Source organism: Leptopilina heterotoma, unplaced genomic scaffold, assembly GCF_015476425.1.
Source record: "Leptopilina heterotoma isolate Lh14 unplaced genomic scaffold, ASM1547642v1 Lhet_13, whole genome shotgun sequence".
In the NCBI taxonomy this organism is placed as follows: domain Eukaryota; kingdom Metazoa; phylum Arthropoda; class Insecta; order Hymenoptera; family Figitidae; genus Leptopilina; species Leptopilina heterotoma.
Window position 1 is genome coordinate 1,739,535 of NW_025110848.1, and position 24,087 is coordinate 1,763,621.

The following is a 24,087-nucleotide window of genomic DNA, read 5'->3' on the forward strand; positions in this document are numbered from 1 at the left end:
AAATTATTGATAAAATCAAATTTACAAGAGTTTTCATTTCAAATCTTTTAAAATTTTGTTATTTATAAATTTTATGTCTATATTTTATCATCAAATTAATTATTTTGAAATTATTTTAATACAGCTCATTGAGAAATTAAATTATTAAAAATATTTTTTAATTATAAACTTACAGTTTCCCTTGAAGAATATATTATTTTTTTCTACGTTCTTAAAAACATTTTTTAAGAATTATTCTTATTAAATTTTACTCAAACTTCATATAATATCAATAGTTAATAATAGTGAAATACTTATAAATTAATTCAATTTATTAAACATAAAAAATCGCCTTTCTATACTTTTCTTCTAATTTAAATCTATCAAAAACAATAAACACTGTATCAATTAATTTTAAAGTAAATTTCTGAATCCAGATAAATTAAATTTTTTAATTTTAATTCAATCGTGCTGAAACACGAAGAAATTTTATCCTGTTTATTTTTTATTTGAATTAAATTTAAAAATTACTAAAGCCACAGAAAAAACCTAGACTCACATTTGTTGCAACTCATTTTACCGGAGCTGTCAAAACATGTTTTCACGTTTATAACCTAAAAATGCTTCGCCTTTACTCACAATTTTATTACACGACTACAAGTTATTTGCCGTTGAAATAAAACAATATAATATACGTCCAGTATGTTATTTTTATCGGATAATTATTTTTTGTGAGAAAGATTTAAAGCTCTTCTGAAAATAAAATATGCAGATTAATAATTATAATTTATTATCATTATAATAGTTCGCATGAAAAAAAATATTTATTAAAATAATTTTAAAACGATAATAATTTATTTTATTTATTAATAATAATTATAAAAAATATTTTAAATAATTGTGAATACAAAGTTATGGAAAAAAATAAAAACATTTTAGATCAGGTTACATAATATTTAAAAATTAAATTTGAAAATTTATAATTATTATAATTATTTACATTAATTGAAAGAAACATTTTTACATTAAAAATTATAGTAAACAGAGTTGAAGATTATTATTATGTTATAATTAATCTGTCCAAAATATATAGGCTTTTTAAAAATAATTACTTTTATAATATATCTTTTTTTTTCTTGGTACATAATGTATTTTCTGAATCATATTTAAACATTCCCGCGTTGCGCGAAGCAATGCGCGCCAGGAAATCATTCCGACAAGTGCCGTCAGGTAGCATGCTAGCGGTTTCTACTCGCTAGTAAGCTGTTTCAGTGACACTATAAGTACCTGCTCCTCTACCGCAAAGGCATTCACAAGATTCCTTCCAGTGTGAGATACACAGTGAGGGAATTTTTATCACTCTATCGCCTTTGTTTTACCAGAGGTGAATAATTAAATTAATATGTTCTATTAATTTAAAAAAATATATATTTTTGAAAAATATATTTTTTAAAAATAAATTTTAATTAATAATTAAAAAAAAATAAATTTTAATTAATAATTAAAAAAAAATAAATTTTCAAAACCTTGGTTTTTTGTTGGCTGCCAATAAAAAATCAAGCTTTTGAAAATCGATTTTGTATCCTTGGCAATTCTTTGGCAACTAATAATGGCCCGATGCTTGGCTACCGATCATTGGCAGTAGCGTGATCATCCCAAGTTTAAACCATCGGTGGTCCAATGATGGTTGCCATTAATGTTCCAATAATGGAACGGAGTTCGCCAAGCATGGTCCATTATTGAACCAATCGTTTACTTCCCATTGGGTTCCCTGATATTATGTATAGGGTAAATTTTACTACGTCTAAAATAAACTTTTCTAATTTATTTCTTTAAACAAAATTTTCTTCGGAAATAGTTAAAATTATTTTGGAAATAACAAAAAAAAAAGGTTTTTTAAAAAGTGAATTTCAATATTTTTAGAGGAAATTTTGCCAAGTTCGAAGTAAATTTCAAGAATTTTTACTGAAATTTAATTAGGTTACGTAGTAAAATTCATGGAATAGTTGTAAATAGTTTTGAATTATTATTTTAACATTTATTATTATAAATAATCTAATACAATCATTTAATAGAATTTAGAATTTATTATCTGTTTTCATTATTATTACTTGTTTTGTAATAATTCTTATATAAAGAATTTTCTATTCTTCTTGTTTCAGGTGAGTTAAACAACATATGTTCTTGTCGAGTTTATTTCGTAAGTAAATATATATTGAAAATATATAATTCTATTATTAGTAAAATATAATTATCAAAGGAACAATTTTAAAATTCTAATTCGCTTATTTATCGAAAAATATCAGCTCTACAATATTTTTATGTAAATGATAGGTAATTAACTAAATTGAAGGGAAATATTGGAAAATATTGTACGTTTTTCAAAATTTCTTTTCAAATATTTATAAGCGAATATGAATATGAAATATTAATTTAATTTCGATTGTCATTAATTTTTTTCGTAATTCGTGACCGTTTGCACTATAGAAGAATCCCCTTTTTATCTAATTTATTGTTTTTTCTTGTATTCATGATTAATTAATCACAGTAACAAGGGGAAATTTTTGAGGTAGTACTTAATTAGTAAAATTTACTTTCTTAATTAATTAGTAGTAATTAAATAGTAGAAAATAATTAATTAATTTTAATTAGTAGAATTAAATTTATTTAAATTAATTAATTAGTAGAAATTAATATTTATTAGTAAAATTTACTAATTCAAAAAGAAAAAATCAGTCACTATTTCAAATCAGTAAACATTTTTACTAATCCTCAAATTTTGAGAGTAATTAATATTTTCTCTAGTATTTATATAAAATTAATAATAATAGACTTTTTTTGTCTAATTATTAAAATCAATTTTTTCTTCCATAAATATATTATAGGAGAAAAATTTAAAATATGTCTGACAAATTTTCAGTCAACATGTAAAAAATGAAAAATTAAATTTCCAAATTAATTATTTAAAAAAAATAATCGATTCCATTTCAATTTCAAATGAAAAATCAAATTTTTCGTGAGAATAGCGAAATTACAAATTTAAAATTAATAACTGTCGGTCCAACAATTTAAAAGAAGAAAAAGACAAATTAAAAACACAGTAATCATAATTATTATATGCACTGAAAATTCGAATTTATTTTCGGAACAAAATTTATTATTCGCAGTGAAATTATGAATTGTGATTTTCAAAATATCAGATTAAAAAATTCAAGGCGAAAAATTTATAAATTTTTTTTTAATTATTATAACTATTTTTCCTGAAAAATAATTTGGAATGTTTGAAACATTTTTTTGAATACTCATTGTTATTATTTATTATTATTATTATTATTATTATTATTATTATTATTTTTATTTTTATTATTAATATTATTATTATTATTTTTGCAATAAATTGTGAAGTATTTATTAAATATGCGTTTGATGGATTCATTATTATTAATACATATGCGTGTTATATTAAAGGTAAATTTTATCCAAACGGTAGCTAATGTAAATAACTCTGTTATATTCGGTATTCCGTTTTTCGATTATATCATGATATATGAACTCCTGCAGAATGATATTTGCTTATCTTGGATGCTGGTTTGTTGACGATTCCAATAGTTAAAAACTTTATTCCGTATATACCAGGCTCCATATTGTTGAGTATCCGCAAACAATTCTGTTTCAATCAGATTCGATAAACAACAATGTTTATAAAAATTAATTTCACCCTTCTTTTTTCTTGTTCAATAATTAAACAACATTTTGTTCGAAAATCAACAATAAAATCAACTGTATAAAAAATAAGTCATATTAAAGTTTACTTTTTTATGAAAGGTAAACATAATTTCAATACTAATGTACATTTCTATAATTGTTTAAATTTCACTACTATTCAATTATTGTAAAATGATAAAAATTATATTTTACATTATTATATATTATAATGAAAACAAAATTAGATTTTTAATAGGAAATTTAAAAGAATTAAAAACATTCGGATTTTTAAAATGTGATAAAATAAGAAAAGAATTTCAGGAGAGAATTTAGATTTAAAATTTATTTTTAGGAAATTAATGAAGGGAAATTTTGTATTTTTTTATTGGCGGCGGGGGGGGGGGGGATATTGACTACCTGGTCAATATTTACTTTATTGATAATTTATGGACAAAACATGACTGCATTAGACACGCTAATGTATAGATTGGAAAATATGAAGCAATTTTGGTGACTATTAAAATTTACTAAAGCGTTGCGTGCATTATTTATGGAAATAATGATACGTAACATTGAAAAAGACGTGCTCGTTGCAATAACGATGGTCCGCTATAAATGGCAAATGGTTTTATCATCTTATGGCAAATTTGACGTATGTTTCAAACGTGATTTAAACTTTCCGGTGTAATTTATCATTTTTTTTTTGCGAAAATTCAACACTCTCATTGATTAATACTCCAAATAGAATATTAAGAGTATAATGCAAATTTAAAAAGTTTCCCGAGAAAAGTCCAACTCGCTGACATTTATCTAATGGGAATAATTCAATTATAATTTGTTTCTATTATTCCTTTACCAATAAGTTACACGGAGAAAAAGGAATTGTTAAATCTACTAATTAATTTTGTTAATATAGAACTAGCAAATCTGATTTGTTGTTGAAACAGTTTTTTTGTTCTCCTAACAAATCAAAATTGTTGTGATAACAATTAATTTGTTAGTAGAACAAAAAAAATTGTTGCAACAACAAATCAAATTTGCTAGTTCTATATTAACAATTAATTTTAGTAGATTTAACAATTCCTTTTTCTTCGTGTACTTTTTAACAATTGTAAATTTGTTTAACATTTAGATTTAATTTTTACGTGTTTTTTTACGTCTATTAACTTATTTTTTAGAAATATTTACTTCTATTGACATTAAAAGTATATAATTGTAAAATTATTTTTTTCTTCGTTAGATTTTTTGTCTGACTTAAGAATTTTACTACTTTCTACAAAAGAGAGGATTTTAGAAAGTTTTCTCTATATTTTGTTTGGCATAAAAGTACGGAATATGAAAAGATTTTTTCTTATTGAAAAACTGTAACTTTTTAGTGAAAATAAGGTAAACACATTTTGGCGGACCAAACACGGCCTTTACTACTGATTTCAAAATTAGATACAGAGACAAAAGTGTCTGATTAAAAATTACTAGTACTATTGGTGAAAAAATCTTCAGCAACATAATAAGAAAGTATGACTTAATCAGACTTTTACTACTTAAAATAGAATCTATAAAATTATAAATTTTTGTCTGACATAACTTAGTTTTACTACTATTTATTTCTGTAATCAGCTAATGTCAATATTTAGACAATCGAAATTTTTAATATGAGTAAATTTCTCCACTTATAGTCAGACAAATCGTTTTTATATTCATTCTGTCTGACATAAACGAGAATTTTCTACTAAAAGTAAATAAAACAGAATTTTGTAACAATTAAAAAAATAGTTAAGAATTTTTGCAAAAATAATTGTTCTAGTAATATTAAACAGTTTAGATCAGGCAAAAGTGTCCTGAGGCTTATTTTTTCTATGAGTAGTTTAAGAAAGATTTAGTCAGACTTTCAAATTTTTTTTTTTTTTTAAATCGTAAAAAATTCTTTTCAATTTAGAATCAGTAGTGGATGACGGTCAACGTCAGACAAAATTTTCCTGAAAATCTAAATTATTTGCGTCAGTAGTAACTGTAGTGTTTAGCTTCTATATTAAAATTAATCAAAGAAATCAAAAATTTCATCGCCTAAATTTTGTGCTATGATCGGTTTAATCGATTTCGAAAATGGAGATTTATGACATTTTGGCATTGAAGTGAATTTCAAATGCAAGTACCAAATTCAATATGGACTTTAGAAACTAATCGTGTACTAGTACTGCACGTGCATAATTCGAGTCACGACGGTTTCAAAATCCTTCTCTATTGAGATCCGATTTACCGATCGATTCCATTGACAAAATCCGCACATTTGGGCAGATCTGGTCTAAAGCGAGCGCTAACAGCTGCCAAGATAATACCTATCCCAAAGGAGTTGTACATTCGCATTCTCCGTTTGCGAGCAAATTCACTACTGACGTATAATTGGACTTCACGGTATGTACTGGATATCCGAGCATTGCTCGTCGAAGACAATCTCTTGGGATTTCAAAGAGAACATATATATATATCTCTATATTTCATATACATATAGGAAGTGAAACCAAAGTAGAGTCACTCACTTTCTTAAGATTTTAATCTCATTTTTCTTCGTTTCGAATAAAATAAAACAACTTTCTTTTTTTATTATTTTAATTTAATTTTCACCTTTTTTAAATTTTTGAAAAAATCATAAACTTATACAATCGGTTTAGGAAAAGTGTGTCTGAGTAAACACTACAGTTACTACTGACACAGGAAATTTAGATTTCCAGGAAAATTTTATGTGACGTAGACTGTTATTTACTACTGATTTTAAATTGAGATGAATTTTTAACGATAAGGCTAACTAGTAGTGTATAATTTTACTTATTTAAAGAATTTAAATAGTCTGACTACCACTTACTTTAACTACTTACAGAAAAAAATTAGGATACATTAGGCTGTCCTAAACTATTTATTACTACTAGCAACAAAACTCTCTAGAATTCTTAACTATTAATTTAATTCTATAAAAATTGTGCTTATTTTTAATTAAGTAGAAAATTCCCACTTATGTCAGACATCCTGAAAATTGCATTTTTACTACCATGGGTAAAATTTAGTTTAAGTCATACCATTGAAATATTTAGAATTATTCTAAACGTGCCACTTCAAATCAAGTGAAAATTAAAAATATTTTAGAATTTTAGTCTGACTTTAAATTACCTATACTACTGATTCTTAATTTTAAACGATTATTTTAACGATTTGTCTGACTGTAAGTGGAGATCTTCACTCATTTTAAAAATTTTTATTGTCTAAATATTTACTTTAACTGATTATAGAAAAAAATAGTAGTTAAACTAAGTTAAGTCAGCCAAAAATTTATAATTTTATAGATTCTCTTTCAAGTAGTAAAAGTCTGATTAAGTCGTACTTTATTATTATGTTAATTAAAATTCTTTCAGCAGTTTTACTAAGAATTTTTAATCAAGTACTTTTTTTTGTATTCAATTTTAAAACCAGTTAATTTAAATTCAGTAGAAAATTTCAATTTATGTCAGACATAAAATTTCTAAAAAATTAAATTTTTAATACAATGGGTGCAATTTAGTTTGAGTCACACTATTGAAATATTCAGAATTATTCTAAACACGCCACTTAACATCAAGTGAAAATTAAAAATATTTTCAAATTTTATAGAATTTCGTCTGAATGTAACTGAGCTTTACTACTGATTCTAAATTTAAAAGAACATTTGAACTGTACACCTGACACGAGTGGTCTGGATAATATTTTATTTAAAAAATTTGTCACTGAATTCAAATTTAAATTTCTTAAATTTTTAAAATTCTTTTTCAGTAGTAAAAATTTAATTAAGTCATACATTCTTATTGTATTCAGAAGGATTTTTTACGACAGTAGTATTAGTAATTTTTAATCACACGCTTTTTTTTGCATCCACTTTAATTTTGAAATTAGTAGTAAAAATCATTTCGAACCAGACTATTGTTTAAAATATTTAAAATGCATATTTGAAGAAAGTAGAATTAATTATTATGTCAGATATAGTTTGGAGAAAACTTGCCAATTTTAGGTAGAAGTAGTAGAATTATTTATAAGACAGACAAACTTTCTTAAATTTAAATCTCAATTTTCTCGTTTTGAATAAAATAAACAGATGTCTTTTTTTATGCCAATTTAATTTTTACCTATTTCTACCAGATTAATTTTATTTTTATCCAAATTTGTAAATTCGTAAATTAACAAATTTACAAATTTAGAATCGAAAAAAATATTTTTTTGCACACAGTACTTTGTTTCATTATTTATTTATTTATTTATTAAAAAAAATGTGAAAATAATTTAAAACAGGGTGAATAAAAAAAAGAGACAACAACAAAAAGAAAAAAAAGGAAATGAAAGTAATTTGAGAGGAAAATGGTTAAATGTAAAAAGAGATGGAAAGTATACGATCGATGCTTAGAGAAATCCGCACAAATTACAAGATTAGATGAGGATTGGATAGCCATTTTTCGGCGTAAATAGCTCAACTGCTGTGGGTGAAGGATCGTAGTACGATAGTAAAAGAATGCCAGCTATCCGACTGCGGCACAACGTCTGTTCGTTGAAAAAAGTAAATAAATACCGAAAACAAAAATTTCCACCATTAATCACGCCACTTCCTTTCTCTCCGTTTCGGCACAAGGGGAGGGGGATTTTTCTCTCTACGATTTAAGGGATAACGGACTTACACATTCATTCTAATAAATCACAAAAGGGCGCTAATAGATTTTCACATATATATAAGAAAAAGAAGAGAAGGGAAAAAAAATTTGTTTGTCGCAAAAAAGAATGAAGTGTTCGCCACCCTTCATCATTTTTCCATCTTTCCTTGATAATATTATCATTTCAAAGGGTGAGAATCATTTTTCATCTCTTAATCACCAGCGATTCCCCTTTCTTTTTATATTTTTTCACAAAAGAATCTTTTTTGGAAAAATTTGTTTGTTAAACTTCTTTTTCGTTCATAAAAGTTATTTTTATAAAGTTATTTTTCTCACTAAAGTTATTCTTTTCAATAAAATAAATTTTTATTTTCGTCGAATAAAGTTTGTTTTCCCCCCCAAAAAACGCATTGAAACCTTTTTAGTAAAGTAACGTCAAAAAAGTTTTTTTTTTGTATGTTTGTAATTCCACTGACAAGCTTCACTCATTTTTTTTGACTTTGACTTACTCTCTTCATTTCAGTTTCAGAACATAAAAACCCTTCGCTCACTTGCTTGTGAAATAATTATAACAAACAAGAGAATTTGTTTTTCTTCATAAATGGAAAGCATTTGAGTTAATGAAATTCCGTCAGTTTGTAGACATTCCTAAACATGTATTCCTTGAAATGAGCAATTTCAATGCTTGTGCAAACTCTTCCTGATGTAATGCTAAAGCACTGTTTGAACATGCTACCTTCAATTGCACTACACACATTTATACAATTCATAAGGCGAATAATTTTACTTGTCTATTAATCAAAATGCTGTGTATATGATGATTTTCTATTATTCAGATTTACATAATTGAGACGATTCTGTAAAATGAGAAAATTAATATTTAATTTTTTCATTTGGATATTTATGGGAAGGAAAAAAGTACATAACACTTTAATTAACATATGGTGGTGGAAAGTGTTTCTTATTTCACATATAAAATATAAAAAATTGAAAATTTTTTTTTTTCAGACTGAAAACTTTTTTTTTAATCCTTTTTACCATAATAACTATCACTTGGAAAACTTTTAGTCTGACCGTAAATATTTTTTTTACTACTGAAACGAAAAACAAGAGTTTGAAAAATGATTCTGCTTTTTATTCTTCAGTTTTTATTATTAAAATTGAAAACACATTTAATTATTCAGTACATTCAGGTCTGACCAAAAATGACAAGCACTACTTAAACATATAAATAAATTCAAAGAATCATTCACGAAAAAAATTTTTTATCTGAAACAGTTGCACATATTAACTAAGTTAGCGAAAGTTAGTTGCACTAAAACTATCTTTTTCTACTGCTGACAAAAAAATGAAAATTTATGCAAAAAAGTTAGTTTTAATTTAAAATCATTAAACTTTAAAATCTTCAAATAAAAAATTTTCTGAAAAATTCGTGTCAATTTCAAATCAGTAGCAAATGACGGTTAACGTCAGACAAAATTGCCCTAAAAATCTAAATTTTTGTCTCAGAAGTTGTGGAAAAAACTACTTTTTCTACTGGTGTAAAAATTCCGTGTGTAATTTAAAATCTTTCGATTGAAATTCACTTTTACTATCGAAGAAAAGAATACTATATTTAGAGAAAATTTGTCTAACCAGAAACCACTATTTCTACTAGTTCCAAACTAACATTTATAGAAAGTTTTGTCTGCCAGTAACGGACTTTTACTACTGCTATAAAAATTTCGATAAATTGAAACCCTGTAGGATTGAAACTGAATTTTACTACTAAAAGAGAGGGTTTTCTAAATTTACAACATATGTGCGACTAAAAACTTTTTTCCGTTCGTTTCAAAGTAATATTAAAGGAAAGTTTTGTCTGACGAAGACCAACTTTTTCTACTATTATAAAAATTTTTTCTAAATTCAAAAGTTGTATAATTTTATTTTTACTCCCAAGCTATGTCTGACAAAAAACCACTATTTCTACTGGTCACAAAATAAAACGACTTTAAAAACTACTGATTACAACTGAACTGAATTTCAGAAAAAAAGTCTGACTCAAAGGGAGTGTGTTACTACTGATTTTTAATTTAACGATTTTGACTGACCAAAAAGAACTATTACTACTTATTCCAATTAAAGGATTATATTAAATTTAAATTTCAGAAAAGTTTTTCTGACTCGAACGGAGACTAATCACTGATTTTTGAATTTCTGGATTATGTCTGACCAAAAAGGACTGTTACTACTGATTTCAATTAAATTGTACTTTATGACGTTTTGCTCTGACTTATAATATAATTATAAAATTTGTAATAAACAAGAATTTTAATATTATTTACATTGAAATAATAATTTTCTTCTTTAAAAAAGTTAATATTACTTATAATAAAAATTTTAAAATATAGTAATAATAAAAATAATAAATAATAAATATAATAAAAATTTAGTAATTTTTTAATTTGTTAATTCTACTAGAAATCTACTTTATAAAAATTTGTTAAATATTATAAGAAGTAAGTAGCTGGATTCTGTTATATAATTTAATAGCTGCATTAAACTGCTAGAATAATTACGCCTTTTGTATTTTCCCTTTGTTTCCATTATTATATCATTTTCAGTTTATGAATAATTTAAATACATTCCCCTCTACTACGTTATATGATCAATTAAACAATATTTTCTATACACAAGTAAAAAGTAAAACAGAACGTATATTATATTTTAATACTTTTTTTATTATTGATTATATAAAAAAAATGTTCCATTTTTGCGTTATAAAATCTCTAATTATAAATAATTCATACTAAATATTAAATTTCAATTTTTTAATTCTGTTTCATGAAAAAATATTTATTTATACTTATATTAAAATAAAACTATTTTGTCTTAAATATTATCTAGATTTTTATTTACAAAAAATAAAATTTTTTATTTATGAAAATAAATCAAAATAAAAAATTTTTCTGTCTAGAATAAAAAAAAAAATATTTTTCTTATAATTTTAATTTCTCCTTCGTGTTTGAAGCACTAGCGGGACAATGTTATCACAGTAATTAATTCCATTAAAGTCTGACGATTCGTAAAATAACAAGTATCGTTAATAAAGGATCGATGCTAGCAAACTTGGCGCCGGAACCAGTAGGGTTGCTGAACGAACCGGTAACGTTTCTTAAGAGGCAATAATCAAGTTTTAATTAGTTCTCGTCTACTTATTCGCACAGATAGATATAAGTACTTTCAAATGAACTTTCCTTTATTTTATCTTGCGAGCAAAAACCTTTTCAAATATTGATTAACGACTACTTTCATAAACACAAGTAATTTTCAATATTTCAATTCAATTGATTTCATTTTCATTATTAAACTTTCAACTTCATTCAAGTCACTAACCGAGTGAATTCAATCTCATTAATTAGTAAATAAAATCAGAAAAAAATAATTTTCCAGACATTATTTTCGAAAGAAATGAAAATTTAACGAAGCGAAATTGAAAAGAGAATTGTAATACAAGAAAGAAATTTTTCCTGTTAATAATGAATTGGTTATATAAATGTTACTGTTTGGGGAAAAGAGAAAAAAATTGTCTGACTAAAACGAACTTTTGCTCTTACTACCAAATTTTCGTTAAATTGAAACATTTTGTGATTAAATTTCACTTTTATTAATAAAATACGAAAATTTTGTATGAATAAAAGTCTATTCTTCTACTAGTGCCAGAATATCATTAAAAGAAAGTTCTGACTGACTAAAAATCTCGTTTACTACTACTATAAAATTTTGCTAAATTCAAACGGTGTATAAGTGAATTTTATATTTATTTTGAAAATTGAAAATTTATGTCTGACCACAAATCTCTTTCACTACTGCTTAAAAAAAATTTTTTAAACCATCTGTCTGACGAAAACTAAATTTTACTACTACTAAAAAATTTCCCCAAATTGGAACATTTTCGGACTCAATTTTACTTTTACAATCAACACAGAATATCTTTGTCTGACCAAAAACTGCTTTTACTACTGATTTTAAAAAACGATTTAAAAAAGATCTGTCTAACAAAAATTGTATTTTTTTTCTTATATGAATAGTAACTTCGCTAAATTGAAACTTTTTGTGATTGAATTTTACTCTTAGTATTGAAATAGAAAATCTTTGTCTGAACAAATTCTACTTTCACTACTGATTTTAGAAACAGATTTGAAAAAGTTCTGTCTGACTAAAACTCTTGTTTACTGCTAATGCCAAAGAAACATTAAACAAAGTTATGTCTGACTGAAAAATTCTTTTTCTACTAGTACCAAAGAAACATTAAAAAAGTTCTGTCTGACTAAAAAATTCTTTGTCTACTAGTGCCAAAATATAATTTACAGAATATTCTGTCGAAATAAAAATCTCTTTTACTACCTACTATAAAATTTTACTAAAATTAAACTCGCTTTGAGTGAATTTCACTTTTACTATCTAAATAGAAAATCTATGTCTGACCAAATTCTACTTTCACTACTGATTTCAAAAATTAATGGAAGAATAATTTGTTTGACTAAAAAATTTTTTTTTACTACTAGTAGCAAAGGAACATGAAATAAAGGTTCTGTCTGACTAAAAATTTATTTTTCTACTAGTGCAAAAATAACATTAAAAGAAAGTTCAGTCTGAATGAAAATCTCTTTTTCTACTGCTATAAAATTTTGCCAAAAAATACCTCTAAATAATAAATCCGCACTATTTAAAAATATTAATTATTGAGTAACAATGAAAATGAAGATTTGCATTCAATTCATTGAATACATTTTGCAAATGTCAGACATTTTATAATTAATCAATTTTATAAGTGAATCAGCATTTTTTTTTTGTTTTCACTAGCCCGCGGATGTGAAATATCGATAAAAATCTACTTCAAATGGGTAATGCATGTGACATTAATTTGCAATAATTAGTGTTCATGTGAGCCATCAAATGACTGCAGAGCATTTGGCTATTATTCCGAACAAGATCAGAAGTGGCTATTATCATAAATTTCCATGTGATTCAGTAACCTCTGACAGGCAGTAATTGTTGTATTGAATCAGGGTATCTAGTTTAATAGATGGTGAATATTCTTTCTCTTATTTTTCAATTCATAAATTGATATTAATTTTCATTCTCACTCGTTGCAAACATTAATGTAGTTTGTGAATTAATTTACAAAATTGTATTCTTATTTTCCATTATTTTCAATCTTTTCGATAATTTAGATTAGTTTTCGTTTTGAATATGTAAAATTATTAATTAAATTGGGGCTGAAAATTACTGGAGTTAGAAATAAAAAAGTTATGATCATTTAATTTACAGCATTTTGGCTGACTAAAAAAAGGTTTTACTACTGATTGTACTTTTACTACACTAGGAAAATTTTATATTCTTTTTTCTACTTTTGTATTTTACATTACTTTTCTTTTTCTCGATTCGTTTTCATTTTATAAATAATAATTATGAAAAGTATTTTTTAAATAAATGTTGTCCTGACGTTTGAGAAAAAAAAATTCGTCTTTTTAGTTTACCGTTTTGCTTACTCTTTTTTTTGTGTGCAAAAAATTATCGATATTTTCTTGTGATTCAAACGGAATTTACTTTCTTCATTATGAAAGCGAGACTCGTGCCGTCGGACGACTTGCGATCTACTTTACGGCGAGAACGTGACTTACAAGTTTCGTGTAGTCCAGAGAGATCTTCCTTTAACCCAAAAAGTGGATAAGCAACAAATTAACCCATTAGCGACTGACAAAGACAGAACTTAAGCAGCTTGCTTTTCACGCCCCGTTAATTTCATTTCCACGAATTGGAAACGAAATGCTTACAAACATAAAAGAGCAATCTAATTGTCAAGCATTTTATAAATTTCTAATTCTTTCTTCTTATAATTGTATTTTCAAAAAGTAAATAAATAAAATACTTTTTTTTTTAATGTGAGAAAAAAAATTCTTACGACGACGACGACGACGACGACAACAATTTATTAAACAAAAAAATTTAAATTAAAAGCTTTATTGGAGATAATATAAATTATAAAAAGGGGGAAAAATATTTCTCATAAATCACATTTACGATGAACAGATTTTTCTCTATATATATTTGTTCGTCGTTTATTTTAGAAAAGGGGAAAATGGGAGTTTTTTTTACTGTTAGTTTTTTTTATAACGTTGAATTTAACGCGTTTGTTTTGGCGGGAGATGTCAACGTTGGAATTTAATCACATCACTTTGTGAGAATAGAAAAGGGGACGAGGGAATGGCATATAGGGGCGAAGTCATGACCCGAAGGACGTTAAGCAAAGTTCAACTTCTAAATGCACTAAACTTTGAATAACATTTGCATCACAGTTGTACAACTTGTTCAAGTCTCATTGCTCATTTTCAGTTATGCTCATTAACCAAAACCTATTTTCGGAAATACTGTTCTATATACACACATATGTATATATATATGGAAAATTTTCCCAACACAAGAAACTAATGGAAAATTTTACGAGTTTTCATAAATTTTTGAAATTAGAAATAATGAAAATTTGATTTAAAAAAAAAATTGATAGATGGGAATATTTTATAAAAATCTAAAAGAAATAAATTGGAGAAATTTTTACTAATTGTTTTATATTTGTATAAAAGAAATATATAATAAAGAGGATTGAAACTTTTATGTCTCACTGAAACTTTCTTTGACTACTTATACTAAAAATTGAGACTTTAGAAAGTTTCCGTCCATCGCAAACTGGAATTATACTAAAAATCAATAAAACAAATTTATTGTCTGAAATATATTGTCTCATGAAAAATTGAAAACGTACTTAAAATTAAAACAAAGTGAAAATATTCATTTGATTAAAAGTAATTTTTACTACTGATAGAAAAAAAAGGAGAAAAATTCTTCAAATTAAAAAGGAAAGTGTGATTTAAATAGTCTGATTATAATTAAAGTTTAACTCTTGTAGTAAAAAAAGTAAAAGTTCAGTCTGTTCTGGACGGGAAATTTCTACTGAAAATTAGTAAAATACTTTAGAATTTTGTCTGACGAAAAAAACTATTGCTACTGATTAAAAAAAAAATATTTCTGATTCAGTTTGCTTCCTATTACAAAAACGTAAATTACCCAAATTGAAAAAATGCGTCTGACTAAAACTTACATTTTCTACTTAGGCAAATATTTTTACTACTTTCGCTAACAATTTAGATTTTTGAAAAATCATTTCCTGATCGAAATTGAAAATTTTGGGGTAAAAATAACTTAAATCGCATTTACAGTGTACTGTATGCCTAAAACAAATTTTACTACTGCTTTTAAAGAGAAATAAATGTGTAAAAGGTTCGTCTAACTGTCACTGACTTTCCCTACTAAATGGATATAATTTCTATTTATAGAAAATTTATTTCTTTGAACTCATCTGGAAATAAATAATTTCTTTTAAATGTACTGTATTAAAGTAGAAATTTCTGACTTTCGACAAAAAATGTCTGACCAAAAATTACTGTCACTACTGATTTTAATTAAACTGAGTTACAGAAATTTTTTATCTGACTCAAACACAGTTTTACTACTGATTATTATATTATTAATAATTTATCGACGCTTGTCTGACTAAAAATAGCGTTACTACTGATTTCCAGAGAAATTAAATTCTGAAAAATTGTGTCTGGGTTTGGTAGAACGCTTACTACTGACTTTTGAATTCACATCGTTTTGTCTGACTAAAAAAGGCGTTACTACTGATGTAAAGAAAAATTAAATTCAACAAAATTCCGTCTGCCTGGAACAAAGTCTTACTACTTATTTTTAATTTACATATTTTGTCTGACCAAAGGGAATTTTTTCTACTGATTTCAATTAAATTAAATATCAGGAATGTTTTGTCTGACACAAAACAGAGCTTTACCGCTGATTAGTTAATTTACAACTTTTCGGCTGACTAAAAAATCGCTTTACTACCGACAAAAAATACTGCAATATCAAAATCAATATCAATATCAAAATATCATGTTAATTCAAATTATTTACTTTTGTTACAATATTAGCAAAATTTTCGAAAAATCTGAGTAAAAACGTATATTCTATACAAAAATGAAAAATATTTAGAAATGAAGAGAAAAATTTTAAAGAACTAAATATTAATAAATCATTCGCCATCACCTCTTTACGAAATAATATTCCATAGCAATTGGTTATTTAATAGAAAAAAATTGAAATGAAAGAGAGAAAAGAAAAAGAAACAATATCTCTTTAGAGAATGAATTTTTATCTCGTTTTCTGAACGTGACAAGATTATCAGTTGTTGAAGCATTTTTATTGATGAAGAATTTCCATTTAATTTCTAAGCAAAAAAAAAATGAAAGAAAAGTAGAAGAAGAAAAAAAGAAACGAAAGACGGAAATCGAGTAGTGCGAGATTGCAATGACCTGAAGAAGGTCTGGAATCTGGAGATTGAATCGAAGCGAATGTAAGAAGGTAGGAGGGGGGGGGAAGGGTTGGTTGTTCGATTACTTGATCGTAAGTTCATTGTAACCTAACTGTTATTACAGAGACACACTTTTTCTCAACTTATCAGTGTGAAACGCCAATTTGCTTGAGTGTTTTTCGACCTCATTGACTTATAGGTCCAGTCTTAAGTCATTAATGTGAGAAATTTTCTTTCTTCTCTTCCAAAAAAAAAAGAGGGAAAAAAAGTAGGGGATAAAAAATGGTCTTCGAATCGAAGTTGAAAACATAACTTAAAAAACAATGTGTACAACCTTCTGGCACAAGAAGCAGCGAGTATAAGGAAAGTATAGCCTTAAAGTTCACATTTATCTTAAATGAAATCACTTTACGTCTGGGGAGAGAAGAGAGAAAAAAAGGACAAATATTTTTTTTTTTTTAAAAGAAAATTCTATCGATTTTATTGTAACTTTTCTCATTATTGGGTTGGTAATTAATTCTTAAAATTATTATTAACATAACTAGAAAAATTTGAATTACAAAGATTTGACAAAAAATTGAAAATAAAATTGAAAAAGTCATTTTAAATTAATTACAGTCAAATTAAATAGAAAAAATTTTTTATTTACTTCGATTTCTTTAATTTGTTCAAATTTTCTCTAAGGATATGAAATTAGAAAAGAAAATGAATTAAAATTGTTGCAAAATAAAAAAATCAAAGTAAATAAAAGATTCAAATTAAAAAAAAAAAGTGACGCAAGATAATTGAGTAAAAAATCTCGAAATCGTTAAAAAAATTCATAATTACAATTATATTTATAAGAATATAGTTTGATAATGTTAACAAAAAAATATAATTTAGGAAAAAATTAGAAAATAGTGAATATTAAAAATTGTTATTTTCATTTTAGTTCATTTTTAATCACTATAATTTTTTTTTTATTACTTTCCGCGGTCATAGAATATCTATTCTCCAAGTCGATGGAGAGTTTTTTGTAAAAACTTTATAGATACGAGCCTCGTTTATTGGCTTAAGCCCATTGAAATTCGATAGGGGAATTTTGAAAGTTGTAAAGAACGCATGTGTTGCAATGTTTGCAATAAAAAGCAGTGAAAATTAATAGCGTAATATCAAATTCACCAATGAAGCATTCTTTTTTTTTCTTTCCGTATTTTTTTTTTCCCTCTGCAAGAGTTTAATAACGTCGATACCTTATACTCTCATTAATAAACAAACCATATACTCATATTTTTTTTAATTTTTACTCCTGAAGAATATGTAATTTTTCTTTGAATTTTTTTTTCTGTACAAAGTATAACAATTTTAATATTTCATTAACGTGTTCAATTATAATTTTATAACTTCTAAACAACGTTGTGAAAAAAAGTTCAAAAGGTGGTCCAACCCTGACTATGGTCCTTATTTTTTATTTGAAACACAAAAATGTTTTGAAAAGAGAGTTGATTTTTAGTTTCGAAACGTTAAAAATAAATTGAAAATATTTTAGTTTTCAAAATGCATCCTCCTCTTTGGGTTTTTTTTTTAAATGAATTCAAAAAGAAATTAAAAATAAATCTGAATTAATTATTTTTAAGCACAGTGGTAGCATTAATAGTAGTAGAAGTAGTGGGAGCAATCGTAGTAGTAATAGTAGAAATAGTAGTAAAAATAGGAGAAAAGCAGCTGTAGTAGTAATAGTAGTAGCAATTTCTATGGAGGTTTTCATAAAATATTGTGAGACCATGAGATGAATATCCACGAGGACATACGGAAATCCTTGTAGAAAGGAATTTGTACGGATTTCAAGGACTTCGTAGAGATTCGAGGATTTCTGTAATCCAGGATCATATCACGAACGCTCTGGTTATCTATATATAAAGGCAAATTGTACCTATCTTAACAGTAAATTATGATTGACATTGTAAATCGTATTTTAAGTAACGATTTTTAATTTTCCATTTTTTAAAATTTTCTCCTCAATTTTCCAATATCTACTATATTGTCCAATTAAATGAAAATGTAAAAATAGTTTCTACAATTTGTAATTTTATCAGAAACAATGGAATACGAATAAATATCTATTATTTGAAAATATTTCTCAATATTTCAATTTGAAAACTAAAATTGGTTCCCGACTAAGTATAAATATTTATTGAATTTTAATTCAGTTGTTAATTCTTGACAAGTACACTTAAATAAATAAACCAATAAATAAATGTCCAATAAACGACTATAAATTTCTCGTCTTATGAAACATCAGAATCTTAATTTAACAGCATGTGACTGTTACAGAAATCAATGTTAATTTTTTCGACCACTTTTCTCTTAAAATATTAAATAAATTAAGCTAATTTTTTGTGAATAACTCTAAAATAACATAAAGAAGGGCAGTGATGTGAAAAAGTTTTAATATTTTTAAAATTATTTATTAAAAAATAACTTTAAAATTATCAGTTCTCAAAATCACTTTTAATCAATTTCTCGTCTTATACGATTTCAAAGTATTTTTTTATAATTTATTTTAGAATTATTAAAACTTTTGCACATCACTGCTCTTCTTTATTATATTTTAGAGTTATTCACAAAAAACTAGCTTAATTTATTTAATATTTTAAGAGAAAAGTGGTCGAAAAAATTAACATTGATTTCTGTAACAGTCACATGCTGTTAATTAAAATGCAATGCCATTAATTGTAATTCAAACGTTTCTTTTTATTTACAAAGTTCACATCATATGATTTTAAGATAAAAATATTTACTTTTAAATATATTCTAATTTGAATTATAAGTGATTGAATTTTTGCTTTTGAAATTTGAATTAGTAATTTCTACTAATTAATTAGTAAACTATACTAATATATAGTAATTTCTACTAATTTATTAATAAACTTTACTATTTCAAAAGCAAAAACGCAGTCACTAATTCAGTTAAAATAAAGAATTGCAGCTCAAATTTTTGTAAAAAATTTTTCCAACCATTTTACATTGAAAGTATTTTAAAATTTTAAGCGAATAAAAAACAATAAGTATTTAAATATTTAATTTACAAAAATGATTAAAATTTGAAAGATTTAATTTGGAAATTCTGAAAAAATTAGATTTTGGAAAAATAGTAATTAAAATTTTTTGAAGCTATACTTGAATTCCCAAAAATAATTTAGAAAAATTGAAACAATTAGAATTTTTTTAAAATTTTGTATCTTAAAGAATTGTTTTTTTATTTTAAAAAATTATCTATAAATATAATTGTATTTTTAAAAATACATTATTTTATAAATTTACAAAAATTATTCTATTTAAATTTAAATAAATTCTCTGATAGGAATTGATTTAAAAAAATTACAGTTATAATTTTAGAAAATAATTGAATATTTAAAATGTTATAACAGAAACTTTAGGAATTAATTAGATTTTAAAAAGTTTTTAAAGTAAATTCCTTAAAAATTTAAGGCAATCAAAAGTATAAAAATATGTAAATTTTTATTGTAAAAAATTATTAGTTACAGTATTTTTCTTTAAAAATTTTTAAAGTTTTTCAATGATTTTTTATTCAAAAATTCTAAAAAAATAATTGAATTTTGGAAGAATTACAGTTGCAATTTTTAGAAGTACTTAATTTTCATGAGGTTTTTTTTTATTGAAACTATTTGAAATTTTAATTCCTGCGGAAAAATAGTAATTTAACTACAATAAAAATAATAATTTTTTGTTTAACAAAAGTATTGAAGTTTTGCATAATTTAATTTAGAAATTCCGAAAAAATTTGTTTTTTTTTTAAGTATTTGTAAATATAATCGTATTTTTGAAGAATTCGAATTAAAAATTTTGAAAATAATTGAATTTAAAAAAAAAATTATAAGAAATGTATTACCAGGAGTAAAAACTTATTATTTAATCAAAAATATTCGAATTGTTGTTAGAAATATCTTCAATAATTATATTTAAAGAAAAACTGTGAGAAAAGTTATATTTTTTAAAAAATGAATAATTTTTATTAAAATTTCAAAAAGCAAATCTTTTAAGGTAACAGTGGCAAAGAAAATTTCACGCTCGCGTTTCGTTTTCCTAGTTACTAATAAATAGTAATTTTTTCTAATTTATTAGTAAAATTTACTAATTCTAAAGCAAAAAGTTTGTTATTAATAAACATTTTTAATAATTTAATAGAGACTAACTGAACACACGGTTTTTTCTTTATTTCTCGAACAAAAAAATATCGAGAAACAAAATATAAAATGGCAAATAAAACAAAAGAAAAAAAAATTCCCACGCTTCAATCAAACGAATTATTCGCGCGCACGATAAAAAATGTGAAAAGTCGTGAAGAATAGAAATACGATATATAAAATTAACAACACGCCTAGTGATCACGGTGGAGATTTAAGCTCATTTTTTTCCTCATTCTTATCCTACTCATATGAAAATAACACCTCGAGAGAGAGAGAGAAATATCACACGCAAGTAATATTAGACTTTATTTTTTTTTCCGCGTTCGTGCTTTCTCTCTTGTCATAAAAAGGGGTAAAGAAAAGAGAGAATTATTTCGCAGGTGATATGTTTTTAAATTCAAGTAAAATTGGATATGCGCGAGTGTTATCGTTTGTAGATGAAACGAGAAAAAAAAGTGACTTCCTTTTCTTTGAGCGCTCGTCACTAATTTGAAAGCACGTCTCTCTCTCACTCTTTTTTTTTTTTTTTTTTTTTGCCTAATGACTAAATTCACGCGAAGTGCCGTTCGATCAGTAACATCAGTTGCCACTATGATGGGTGACCAACAAAGTAATGATCGAAGCTTCACTATGTGTGCTGTATACAATACGTGTCAGAAGTTACGTGACCACTTGTCACGTCTTATTAAGCGACACCCCAACTTTTGATTTCGAGTTACGATAACGTTACACAAAAACCTATTTGAATTTGATGAATTGCCGAGGTAACTGAGGTATTTAGTTACTAATTTCACCTCTCCTTTGGGTTTCTTGATGGCTCAGCGAGATATTACACGAGCAACATCATCAAATAGGCGCTAAACTCTTGATTTTATTTTAATGTTATGTAAAATAAAAAAAATTGTCGATTTAATAATTTTTTTTTACCAGTAGATGATAAGATTTTTTTTTGTATTATTTTCTTTTCAGTTAAATTAATTCCTATGAGTACAATTTTCATCATATATAATATGCTCACTTTGTTATAAATAAGCTCAAGGCTAATGAAGCTTTATCTTAATTTTTTATACTCGCGGTTAAAAAATTCCTCCGAGGCGCTGGATAAAACAAAAAAGGACGAGAAAAAAATGCTTTCACTCGCTGAAAATAAATAAAAAGGCTATTTAGCATTTTTTCATATTTACCATATTAATTAATATTTACGATATACGATATTTATATTTATAATTTTCATTGGCATTTATATTGTATTTATAATAAAATTTATAATTAATTCTATTCTATTTCAAATTACGAATGAAGAATTCGAACTTTTACTTTGTATTTTAATTATATTTGAATTCATCTTCAGCTTTAAAATTTCTATCCAATAATTAACATTTCTATTTGCAATTTATATTTAAAATTATAATCAATATTAATATTTATAGTACTAATTAATATTTATACTACTAATTAATATTTATTATACTAATTAACATTTATACTACTAATTAATATTTATTGTACTAATTAATATTCAGATCTGTATTTTATATCAGATAGGAATTTTTCTGCTAATAGAATATTTTATTTAGTAAAAGTATTTTATATTCAAAAAACATTTTTTCGCACTTATTTCCTGAAATTCTTTTCATCCATTTTTCTAATAACCTAGCTATTTTTATATTATTAAAAACAACTTTTCTTAACTTTATCCTAAAACGAAAAGAAGATTCCATATACAGTTGGTAAATTTTTAAACTTTTAAATTGATTTTTTTTCTCTAGTGTAATGCGGTGAAAGTATATATAACTTTAAAAGAAAGTTAAAACATTTTTTTTTTGTTAAGGAAGTAGTGTAATATCTTACAATTAGTGTTTGTAATACAACGAGGAAAAGGTGGAAAATTATGAAAAGTACAACAGGAGAGGTTCTTTTTTAAAACACAAAAAAATATGCTAAAATAAATGCATTTTTAAAAATTAAAACTTATTTTCCACATCAACTGACTTTTTTCCTTTTTAAATGTCAAATTTAAAAGAAAATAAATAAAATAAGTGCGGATAAAGTTTGAGAAGCAAAAAAGGGGAATAAAATAAAATACATAAATGCCAAGGAAAAAATAATCATATAGTAAAAAAAACAGTAAGAGAATCATAGTAAAATTAATAACAGAGTCATAATAATTAATTAAACAAACAAAAAGAAGTGAATACAATTAATAATTATTAAAATATTAGTTATTTTTATAAATAAGGGTAATTTTAAAGCTAGAAGACCTTAAATAGTAAGTTTCTAATTTAAAAAGAATGAGAACCCAACAGTGACATTTGCCTTTGTAATTTAAGAATATGGGGAGAGAAAAAACCCCGAGACAAAAACTTAAAAGTTTCCGGAATGTAAAGTTTCATTACAAGATGTGATGAATGTAATTGGAAGATGTAATCTTTGTGGAAATGGCACAAAATATAATTTTGGACTCTGAATAAGAAAAAAAAGTGTATGAAAAAAAGTCACTAACTCTTAAACTTTTGATTATTTAAATGAAAAATTTTCTTTGTTAACAAAAAAAAAAAGTTGCTTTTTACCTTTTTTTTTCTCGGCAAATTAAAGTTTGATGCTAATTATAAAAATTTTTTGAGAGTATTTAGAATTTTTTTTCGACTGACATGACGTCACGTCGGAGTCAAAATGCAATTCATTTTTGTGAAAATAAAAAAGTAATTTTCATATTTAGAAACTATATTTTAATTTATGTGAATAAGATAATAGAATTTCCAATATTATTCCAAGATAAACAGAATTTCTGTTTACATCCGTAAACTATTTTTGTTGGTAGGAACAAGAAACAAAGATTCACCGACTTGACCTTAATTTATAGTTTCAAAACTTAAATAAATACTTTACTCTTTCATTTACAAGTATTTTAAAAGAAAAATTTTTTCATTCACATTAATGTTTATTGATTCTCTAAAAATCATTGCAATATATTTTTTTCTACAGAAAATAAAATAAATATATTTAAATAAGTTAGTAAAAAAATTAAAAAAAGAATTAAATTATTTTAATTGAGTCTTTCGAAGTTTTATGATTAATAAGACTTTAAAATAATAATAAACTTAGAAAAATCTAAAAATTAAAAAAGGAATAGAAATTCAAG

The 24,087-nt window shown here is 24.7% G+C and overlaps 1 protein-coding gene across 2 annotated transcripts in view; it reads left to right on the forward strand.

The window, feature by feature from the left end:
- LOC122512907 overlaps positions 1–24,087 on the forward strand; it is a 190,214-nt gene that overhangs the window by 47,757 nt on the left and 118,370 nt on the right. The gene's annotated exons all lie outside the window — the stretch shown is intronic.